The sequence below is a fragment of the Taeniopygia guttata genome, chromosome Z (assembly GCF_048771995.1).
Source record: "Taeniopygia guttata chromosome Z, bTaeGut7.mat, whole genome shotgun sequence".
NCBI lineage: Eukaryota > Metazoa > Chordata > Aves > Passeriformes > Estrildidae > Taeniopygia > Taeniopygia guttata.
In genome coordinates this window covers 61,174,903-61,182,602 of record NC_133063.1, presented here as the reverse complement: position 1 = coordinate 61,182,602, position 7,700 = coordinate 61,174,903, and the positions used below count along the sequence as shown (strand labels likewise).

The 7,700-nt window shown below is 39.7% G+C and overlaps 1 long non-coding RNA gene across 1 annotated transcript in view; it reads right to left on the bottom strand.

Annotated features, from left to right (window-relative positions):
• Window positions 1-3,590: 3,590 nt before the first annotated feature.
• Window positions 3,591-7,700, bottom strand: part of LOC140681764 (uncharacterized) — a 69,320-nt gene continuing 65,210 nt past the window's right edge. The window contains exon 3 of the long non-coding RNA XR_012052901.1: window positions 3,591-4,153. This is a non-coding gene — a long non-coding RNA (uncharacterized lncRNA). The remainder of the gene's footprint in view (window positions 4,154-7,700) is intronic.

The following is a 7,700-nucleotide window of genomic DNA, read 5'->3' as shown; positions in this document are numbered from 1 at the left end:
AGACCTTTAGTTTTCTTTCTTTGTACTTTGTACAAAGAGGATTTCTATAATGAGTTACAGGCTTTAAAGTTACTTTGTTTCAGAGTACTGGCTGTCAGTCATGGTCTTTATCCTGGCATATTTCTCTTACATACAGAGAGACTGTGCAATGAACATGATAAAGGTCTAAACATTTATCCTTTCTCCACATTCTCTGATAAAGCAGCTTTATGAATAGAGTGTGTTTTTTATCTTTATGTCAGCCTGTGCAACTAAATATGCAAATTTACCCATAGACTGATGTCTCTAACCTTGGTATAATTTTGGAGCGTAATGCTCCAACTAACATTTGGCTCTCACACTAAAGCAAAATTCTGGATCTTCCTTCATCTCATTTGTAGTAAGCCAAGAGGGAAACCAGCTACAGGCAAGCATCCATTCCCATTACTATCCTTCATGGGAATACCAAAAAAGATCTGATTACTATGATTCTGAAAGACATGAAAGTGACATAACCATGGAGTCACACTGCATCAAACAGCTACAAACATAGTGTTGAAAATCAGCATTTCCATCTCCCTGCGATATTTGAAAAATAAAAGCTAATCCCAAAGTGACTACACAGAGTTCAATTTCTTGAATGTAAAATAGATGGGTTAATTTAAAAATGAAACAAAACAAACAAACAAACAAACAAACAAACAAAACCCACCCCAAAACCCAGAACCCAAAATATGTTGGGAAAATAACCTATAAAGTTATACTATTTCTGAATTAGTCAAAATATTTTGTGTAGAAAATGTGAATGCAGAAGAGGTTTGTGGTTCATTTCATAAAAGAAGCATGGAAGTCATGTGAACCACAGTTCAGGATTTCATTCTTGAGGTGTGCAATTCTTGTTGAGCTGCTGGCCTTTTTCAGGCTTCCAGGCTCCAGTTTCACAATACTACAAGGTTCACAAACCAAGCTGTCTACAGAACCACAATCTAGCACCTTGGGAGAAAATGGTACACCAGGTATGCTACCCAGTCTTGTTGGGCTTTAGGTTTTAAAGAACCACAATAGCTGTGATGGCAAGTGAAGAAATAGCTTTGCAAAGGCGTGCTGACTATTACATCAGAAGTTCATAAAAATTAACTTTTGTCCTTCCTGTGACACAATAATACCTCAATCAAATAAGTGTTATGAAAAAACTTTTGTTGGAAAATGTTTAGCCAGTGTCATGAAAGCTTCAAACTTGACAGTCATATGACAGTCATATAACAATATTTTCCGGAATTACCTTCCAAGTTTAGTGGCCTTTTTGTGTTTATTTGGATGAAGAGGGGCAGTGAAAAGAGTTTTTCATATGGTCATGTACACAAGTCGGACCCGTTAATTGCTGAATTTTGAAAAATCCAGTTATCAAACGAAACAACATTTCTGGAAAATTTTTAGGAGTAAATGGTATAAGTCAACATTAAATCCCAGTGAACTCCAAGCACAACAGCAAAAAAATTAGCCTCCCTATTGGAGCACCTGCATCATATATAGATTATAAAAATATTGCTTCATTGCCAGGAAATATTTCTATCTAAATTAATTTAAGAAGGTTCACTGGCTTTTGTTTCTTCCTTGGGCTGGTTTCCAGAAATCATCCACAAATAGTCCACAATGTGTTTGAATTACTGTGGTTGATTTTGAAATGATCAACACATAATAACTCTCACCAAAATTGTCCATGACTTGGCCATCATCACTGCTTAATATGAAAGCTGAGTAAATATGGAGTAAAAAGAAGTCTCTGGTGTCTGGTGATTACTACTGTGCAAGAAAGAGAAGTTAAAGGCCCCTTACATGGTAGTCCCATGGCATTAACCAGACAAGAAGCATTGTTCATAGGAGGAAAGAAAACTCTATCAAGAGTTTTCTCTTGAGAAAACTGAGAATATTGGATATCAGAAAAACTATATCAGAGAAAACTGTATCAAAGAAAATTCTGTTTATCAGAGATTTTTCCATTTATTGCCATAATTTTAAAGATTCGGATGAATTCAGCTAGACATACATAGCCTTCAAGCATTCCTTAATGCTTCTTGATTGAACTATACATAAAAAAATTTGCAATTGGCCTTAAATCCTTTATGGAGACTCTTTGAGTGTTCTTTATAAGTAAGGTACTTTATAAAGTAAGAGAATAATTGAATTATATTTGAAGATCATAACTATATTTGAATTTTAAAATTGAATTTCAAACATGCTAGCTAAAAATTAACTGCATCTTCAATAATTTTAGAATTTCTAATTGGTGTAAGAACTGATCAATATGAGATACCCTGGTTAGACATCCAACTTCGTTTATAGCCATACCTGAACCTTAAGAAATCCAGCAAGGAACTTTCTGACAGTAAATTATTACTTTCCAAAGAAACCATGAAATTAATGGCTACATTTACAATTGGTACTATTTAGAACCTGTATTACTGAGCTAGGTTTTGATAGAATTCAATAAATATGTCAGCAGAAAAACCAATTATCAAACACCTTCTGTGTCTCCTTATACCTCTAATAAAACTCTTGAAATCAGTTTATACATGTTTCAGGTGAACCTAATTTGCTATGTATGTTTTCATTGTTAATACTCTTTATTTATTGTGGAGGACTCTTCACAGCTGTGTAAAAGGACTTAATGAACTCAGTTTTGAAATGGTGGATAAATGCTAAGCTTGCTCAATGGAATCCCAAATGCAGTTGCCACATGAGTTGGCTGTACAGCAAAATTGACAGATTTTTGAAGGCCTTCTTCATGGGTCTAAAAGGCCTGGTTCTGATCTCAGACTAGTGAGCTTTTTCACTGCTTCAGCTGAATCCCTACACATCTGTGGGGCATGATGGAATTCATGCAAGCATCCTCCTGTCATCACACAACCTCTCAATTTTTGAACAGTGCTGGGAATCTAAAGAGGTCCCAGCTGACTGGAAGCTGGGTTCTTTTGGCCTGGGGCCTGGGGTCTGTCCAATCCCGGCTGCTGGCTGCCATAGGTGTCCCGGATAGTGCTGGGCTGATAGGCACAACCTGTCCAGGTCCCTCAGGCAAGCTCCCAGCCGTGGGCAATCTTAGCAAGCAGCTCAGCTCTTAAGTGAGAGCAGCTCTTTGGTGAATTCAGCTCTCCAGTGATTTCAGTTCATTGTTTGCTAAGTGCCATGGGCAGACATGTAGGGAGAGAGAGGAGAAGGCTGTATGCGGTTCCACAGTGGTGCCTTTATTGGCAGCTCCTGAGGGGTCTCAGTGACAGCTCTACTGCCAAACTGGGCAGAAATGGGGTTTATATAGGGTACAGGGGTGTTGGAAATTGTCCAATAGCCAGGGTCAAGGCGAATATGACCTATGGTCTTACAGAGAGATAACGAGGGTCCGAAGGCGGAAGAGGGGCTACTTTGGTCAAGTCATTATGATTTGGCATTTCTTATCTTAGGCGAGTGGCCTTGCAGGGCCTCTGGCTGCTACACTGGTAATGTCCAGTTTTCAAGAAGTATCTTGGAGTGCTCAGTGAACTTGACAGGGGCGTGACACCTCCCCGGGGCCCTGAACCTCCTGTGCCGTCACGAGTGGATCAAAGTAGAAAAAGCGAGATGGGCCTTGCTTGTAAAGCCAAGGATTTTTTAATAAACGATAAGGGTGAAAATAAAAGCGTCCGTAACTCAAATACAGACCAGAGACAAGGACCACAAACAAAGGCAGGGCAGTGGGTTTAAGGGACAGGATAGGGGTGGAGTTTAGGGTTGGAAATTAATAACAAAGGGACTGGGTAGGAACAGAAGGCAAGGATTACAATGTTTAATCCAATAGGGAGTTAAGGGGAGGGGAACATTATAACTAAACCAATGAAGCATCAAAGGATAGAAAAATGTCAGGAAAATGTCTGGGAAAAGGGGTGGGTATGAGGGAGGACTGACAGCTGGGATTAAACCAATGCCTCAGAGGGAGGGGGTACAAAACAAACTATTGAAAACAATAATATAACAAAAAACACACCGCAACAAAGAAGGGCAAGAGGGGAACCCCAGAAACAACAGGCCTGTCAGTCTCACTTCAGTGCCTGGTAAGTTTTTCTTTAGATTTTTTCTTTAGATTTCTTCAGTTTTTCTTTAGATTCTTCTTTAGAGAAGATTTTTCTTGGAAATACTGAAAATGCTGAAAGACAACACACTCATCAGTCACAGACAGCACAACAGGGCTGGAAGAAATACTGAGCAAGACCACCGACCATTCAAAACTGGTAGGAGCTGTTGACTCCCTCCAGGGCAGGGAGAGGCCCTGAAGAGAGGCCTTGACAAATCAGGGATTTGGGCAATCACCAACCACATGAAGTTCAACGGGGGAAACTGCCAGATCCTGAGTCTGGGATGGGGCAGCCCTGGATGTATGGAGAGACTGGGAATGAGATGCTGTAAGCAGGGCCATGGAAAGGCACCTGGGGGTCCTGGCAAGTTGCACATGGGTCAGCAGTGCCCTGGCAGCCAGGAGGGCCAACCCTGTCCTGGGGGGCATCAGGCACAGCTTCACCAGCCAGGCAAGGGAGGGGGTTGTCCTGCTCTGCTCTGAGCTGGGGCAGCCTCACCTTGAGTGCTGAGGCAGTAGTGGGCACCACAATATAAGAAAGGTATTAAACTGTTGGAAAGTGTACAAATTAGGCCAACAAAGATCATGAAGGGTCTTGAGGGGAAGCCTTGCTTGATCTTTTCAGCCTGCAGAAAAAGAAATTGAGAGGAAGTCTCATCGCAATTACATCTTCTTCAAGAGGGGAAGAGGAGGGGAAGGCACTGATCTCTCCTCTGTGGTGATCAGTGACAGGACCCAAGGGAATGATCTGAAGCTGTCAGAGGAGGTTTAGGCTGGATGTTAGAAAAAAGTTCCTCACTCAGAGGGTGTTTGGGCACAACTTCCCAGGGAAGTGGTCATAGCATCAGGCTGAGAGAGTTGAAGTGTTTGGTGAATGCTCTCAGGCACATGGTGTGACTCTTGCAGGGCAAGGATTTGTTACTTGTTGTCAATGATTCTTCTGAGTCCCTTCTGACTCAGCTTATTCTCTGATTCTTTTTAGAGTTAGATAGCCCAAATGTTAACATCTGTGATTCTCTTTCTGGTACATGGAAAGTAGAAATAAAACTTTTGTCTGGAGGACTGTGACATGAAAAGGTGCAAGGGCTAAACAAATCTCACACTGATTCTATTTTGAATATGCTACTGCTCTTGAATTTCAAAATAGTAATCTTGCTTCTCCTGTCAGAATCTAGGCATCCCATCTGCTCATCTACTCACTGTTAGTAGCCACCTGCAAAGGGAAGCTAAAATACCGTGCCAGTCTGTACTATGTTGCTACCTGCCTAATTTCGTGCCAACAGCAAACTCAGGGATTTTTACAGGGACAAAATAATGCAACTGCTGCAGCAACCACATGTTTTCCATCATACAGTGGAAAAAAATAAGGTCAGTCTGGGCTTGAAGGTTTGTAAAGCTTTAGTCTGCCTGAATTATTATGCTTGTGAAAGTTAAGCAGATGAGAAACACATTAAATAAGATGACAGAATTTAGATTATACCTCCTCCCCTCCTCATGCCCCTTCCAAGTTCTTAGCTCAGTGGATGAATTCCTCCCCCCATTCCTTTTTTCCTTTTTTTTTTTCAATTTGTTAAGATGCTGAAATCTGCTTTGTGTGATTTATGAAGGAACTTGAAGCGATTAGTTTCACAGTGCATGAAAATTCCTCAGGTTCAGAGGGATGTCCAATCTGTTACACCGCAAGCCGTTGACTGGATGAGAACATGAGCAGCTCGGAGCCATAAGGAGATTGTGTTGAGTTATTAAACACTTGTGGTAAAGCTGCTTATTGTTAATTCCCCAATGTCCTGCTGAAGTGATCGGATAAGATCAGATCGGATTAGATCAAAGAGCCTGGGAACCAGCCTTTCGAGCAGATTCATTTAATCAATAAAGAGGGTCTCCAAAGAGAGAGAGAGGCAGTACCAGGATCACGAGAGATTAGAGCAGGGAATAAGAAACAACAGATTATTTTCCTCTGATTTTTAAAATGTGATTCCGTAAGCAAAAGTGTGCTTTTATGCGTTTATGTGTGTGTGTGTGCGCGCAAAAAACAGCCAAAAAGAATATAAGTGTTTCCTTACAACTTCATTACCAAGCAGTTTTAAATGAAGTATTTTGCAATACAGTAATACTTAATAGGTTAAGAGACTGGAAAAGTATTATTAAAGCAATCAGTACCATGAAATACCTACTGTGAAAAAAAGCATCATTAACAGCATTTCAGCAGAAGCAATTTTTGTTTTAACGATTCCTTAAGAATAGGGGATTCTGGGTGGGCTAATGTGCACAATTTCTGATCTTGCTTTCATCTAAAAGAAAAAAATGGCAGCAAAACCCAATAACACCTCCAACAACAACCCCCACCCACCAGTATCACATCAAGATCAGAATGTATTAAATTAATAACACTGGCAGATGTTGTGGAATGTGCATTGTTATAATATATGTAATTACAGTACAACTGCTGCCATTAATGCTTGTACAGTGAATAGACCTGTGTATAATTACTTGCAAAACCTTGCTAAATCTGTACTAAAAGGTAGAAGCTGTTAGTAAATATTTAGAAAGTTAACCCACAGAAAAAGGAAAAAAAAAAGAGGAAAATATGAAGAACAAGGAATCATTCATTGTAACAAAGCAATGGTATAACTCCTTTCCATTTCTAGAGTAGCAGAAATTGTCCCAAAACAATTTGGAGAGAGGGACACACTTCTTCAAAGATTATTAGCCCTAATTGCTTAATAAAAATTACATCTACTTTTACAGGTTGTAATTTATATTCAGAGTCAGATAAGGATACATATCTACAAATCCCCTGTATAAAATGTAATTTTCTATCTAGATAGGCTGATGACTTTAGGCCCTGCACACCTTTAGCAATTGTTAATTACTATGGGATGGTTTAACACTATTTTCCAAATCAGCATGCATGCATAAAATGACTGCAATCTAATTTGACATATTATTAGTGATGATTATTGTCAGAGATAAATTAGATTGAACAGAAAATAACCTTCATCCTTAGCATGTTTTAGCTCTCAGAATTAATGTGATTTGGTGAACACATATAAATAAAAGTCTGATGAGTCCCTGCTGACTACAGGGCCTGCTGGTACTGAAGTGTATCAATTTCATGCAGATGATGAATTCCTTAAGCATTCAATGATAATCATGCTTGATTTGACAAGACTTTCTCATGCTATTTTAGGGCCTTAATTTTCTGTGAAGTTCTGTCAAGTGTTCATCAAGCACCCACTTATCTCCCTATCTTAACCTGGCAGCCAATCCAAAGGTTGCCTACCAGTGCCACTACCAGTCCCTGTCCATTAATATTCTTGCCATGTGACTGTCCACGGAGAGAAGCCAATCAATGGCTGATTAACATTCAGGTCACATGATGCCCAAGGAGAGTAAATGAGTTACACAGTAAGACATCAAACAAATTTTCATCTTGAAAGAGTGATTGCTTTTTCTGCTGCTGTGATGTTTGTCAAATTCGCTCTAGCCTTGTCCAATTAAGCACCATGAGCTGAATGACTAATGAAGAAAAGGGAACACTGTGCCAGCACGACAGCTATGAGATGTACCACTGAATAAGAGCTGCTGAAGATATTTTTTAAAATAAAATTTAAAAAAA